This window comes from Molossus molossus, unplaced genomic scaffold (genome assembly GCF_014108415.1).
Source record: "Molossus molossus isolate mMolMol1 unplaced genomic scaffold, mMolMol1.p scaffold_m16_p_5, whole genome shotgun sequence".
Lineage (NCBI taxonomy): Eukaryota > Metazoa > Chordata > Mammalia > Chiroptera > Molossidae > Molossus > Molossus molossus.
In genome coordinates this window covers 100,037,872-100,041,423 of record NW_023425388.1, presented here as the reverse complement: position 1 = coordinate 100,041,423, position 3,552 = coordinate 100,037,872, and the positions used below count along the sequence as shown (strand labels likewise).

At 37.4% G+C, this 3,552-nt stretch overlaps 1 non-coding gene across 1 annotated transcript; it reads left to right on the top strand.

The window, feature by feature from the left end:
• The first annotated feature begins 2,150 nt into the window (after positions 1 to 2,150).
• LOC118617969 lies at positions 2,151 to 2,306 on the top strand. The gene has a single exon (XR_004956921.1). It is a non-coding gene; the product is annotated as a U1 spliceosomal RNA (small nuclear RNA).
• Positions 2,307 to 3,552: the final 1,246 nt, after the last annotated feature.

Sequence of the window (3,552 nt, the reverse complement as noted above, 5' to 3'; positions counted from 1 at the left end):
GAATTCTCCTTGAATATGTATTTCTTTATCAAAGAGCTTTTTCCAAGTGGTGACTCTGTAACAGTACCTCTGAAGAACCATGATTTGATTGTGGTCTATATATATTAAAACTGAAGAAAGAGCTGAATTGCTTTTAATGTTGAGGCTGGATAAACTCTGTGGACTATGGTTATTGACCTTTTTTTAGAATGTCTCTCATCTCTACCCAAAGGCTTTGGCACTATTAAGATTCTAGAATTTTGGAACAATACTTCAGTGGGTGAAAGGGGTGTTCGAGCATGAATAAGATTAAAAATTTCCATCCAACACACAGCATGAGTTCACAGAGTGAGAAATTAATTTTAATTATGGAAAAAAATTTAAATGGCTATTTTATTAAATGTTTCTTTATGACTTCTTTATTTTATAGTATCAAGTAGCAATAACTACGGTTTTGGTTATAAGATGTTTATTTATAATTAATTGAAAATAAATGAACCCTTCTTCCACAAACCTTAAAATTTTGTTACTTGGATGAATCCTAATATGTGAATCACAATATGACTCTGTTCTCTCATTGCTTCACATATTCACTGGTTGTAAATGAGATAGCATGCAAATCTGTAACAACAATTAGCAGAATAGTAATTTAGTGATAAAAGGGAATTGTGTCGTTTCTTAAAGAGCATTATTTATTCATGATACATAGCATAGATAATGGTAGAATTTAGCTTAATGTACATGTCTGCTACTTCATTGTATTTCTTTTAGCAAAGAGTCTCTTTTTTTTTTCAGTTCAAATTTGCTCAAGGACATAGAATGTGAGTACATTTAGTATTCTGCTACAGTGCAGTCTGTTCTGTTAATCCTTTTTATGCCAAGAAGCTGGAATGTGAAAAGTCTGTAAAACAAGAAAACAAACTCAAATGGTTATTTTTTGTTTGAGTCTAATCCCATTATAAAACAGCACCAATAATCATGGCAGCTAAAACAGTACTTTGTGGCCAAACTACGTCTGAAATTCACTAAGACTTCAATTCTAATTTACATTAAGTGAAAGGTATTTAAAAGCACAAAACAAAATATTTTCAAATTAACGTGTAAGTTTCATTCTTCTGTTCTGACCATGTTCTTTGCAATGAGCTCTGCTTGGTTTAAACTTTTACTTTGGACTGAAATTAGTTAAAAGAAATTAGATCCTAGGATTGAAATACCATCTTGAAAAAATCAGTAAACAGAAGGGAGGGAGAAAAGCAAGCTTCATCGAGAAAAATTAAAATCCTCGCTGTAAATGTGACTATACCCAAGATCAGACCACAGACAAAACAACTGAAATGAAAACTGAGTCAAAGGCATACAAGCTGTACTTGAGGACAAATTATGTCTCCAGTATAGATGAAATCAATTTCATGTACAATCTATTAGTGCTGTCATGAAGGGTCTGTCCTAAGGCAGAATCTAGGTGAATAGTTATTTACTCACTGCAGTACCATGTTGTGTTTCAGAGCAGTGTCTTAAACTTCTTTATTCCCCAGGGTTCTTGTTAAAAATACAGATTACTTTGCCCTACCTGATATCTACTGATTCAGAACTTATGGTATAGGAATTTGGGAATCTGTGTTCATTATTAGTTAAGTTTGGAAAATACTGCTTTAGAGGAAGGTAACAGAGAAACCAACATGGAGGTATCTCTGTGCATGTGCGCGAGCATGTGTGCATGTGTGTGTGTGTAATGCTACTTTACAAAAAGTAACATTTTAGTTTTTAAATATCTCCCTAAAAATGCACAGACTTGCCAGAAAGATATTGTTAATATTCAATTGATTTCAGTCATTATCCTCAAAAGTGTATTGAGGGCTCTGGCTTTCTGTTTTTATTTTTGTCTGAAGAATGGGCATCTGTGTTGCAGTGAGACCAGGGCCCACTCACTAGCTAAGCATCGTGTGTCAGAGCCACTGTAGCCTAGGTGCATGCCAAACTTTCATCTTCCTCTGGTCACGTGCAAAAGGACAATTTCAAATGTGCTTTCTAGTTGTCTCGATTAAAATCACCTCTATAAAGGGAATTTTATGTCTTTTTTTCTCTATTAGTAAATTTATTAGAAATGATTTAAAGCAACAATAAAAATAGCATGTCAAGTTCCACTCAATAATTTAAGAATTGTTCTCAGAGTACTTACCTGGCAGGGGAGATACCATGATCACAAAGGTGGTTTTCTCACACGAGGCTTATCCATTGCACTCCGGATGTGCTGACCCCTGCGATTTCTCCAAATGTGGGAAACTCGACTGCACAATTTGCGGTAGTGGGTAAAATAAAAATATTTTAAAAAAGAAAAAAAGAATTGTTCTAACAAGGATATCGATTCAACTGTATAAGTAACAATTACAGAAACCCATTTTTCTTTGATAATTCACTTATTTTGTGTGTGTAGCTTTCTGTTGGAGAATTTTTACTCTTTGGAAAGTGGTATGTGTTTTACAGGAAGATGTCCATTCTTTCAGGAGGCAGATAGGTTCAAGGAGATTTAGCAAACTTGCTTGGAGGCACACATCAGTCAGTAGGAAAGTCAGACATAAGGGAATGATTCCTCACTGACTGCCTGGCCTCTTGTGGAAATGTGTTTGTTGCTGTAGCTCTTTCTGAGGCTCCTTAGCCCTGGAGAAATTCACATTTCTTGCTTTGTTGTACACAGCAGCTCTTCCTTGCAGCATTGTGGATGTCAGCTTTGCTTTTGAGGATGATTAGTCAAAATAAATGCTTTTCCCCCTACATTTAAATCTTCATAGAGCCTGTCCGCGGGAACCAGTGAGGGGCAGATGCTCCACAGCCCAACCTCATCTTTTCCTCCTCCTGTGACCACCTGCTTCCTGCCTCAGCACTTGGATCCACCTCTCAGCCCAGCTGCTTCCTCTGTTCCAGGCCCCATAGCTCCCTCAGTCACAGCACAAGTGCTGTGTGAGCAGTGACCCTTGTGGCTTTCCTGTCATTGTCCAGCTGCCTTCAGCCTGAACACTGACTTGAACAGATTCCCCTCACATTTCTGCTGTCAGCCTGACACCAGACTTCACAACTTCTCTTGTCCATATTTTTGGCCTTCTGCCTCCATGAGGAGCTTCAGAGATTCTTGAACACAGCCCTATCTGCCCACTGACGTGTCCCAGTATAACGGCTGCCCACCTCTTTGCACGGTGCCCACTCTCATCTCCAAGGAGAGACACAATCCTCTGCAGAAGAGGAAATGAAGTGCAGAGGGCTTCTCCAACATACAGTTGGAAATGTTCAACTAAGCTGCAAATTAATTTGAATTTTATGAAAATAAGCATTAAAAATATGCCTAGATCATACTTCAGTTAGATGCAGAGGTTATCGCGCAGCAGGCTTAGAGAAAAGAATAATAAGAGACAGGTAGCATAATTGCAGTGAGAAAAACACTACCATAAGAACTGAAATGTGTGAGGGTATTGGGTCTCCAATTTTCCCCTAATGTTAGCAACATTTATGGCCTTACAAAGTTGCTTTGCTGATCCAGGTCTCAAATGCCTCATTAATAAAATGTAAATTATAATTTTG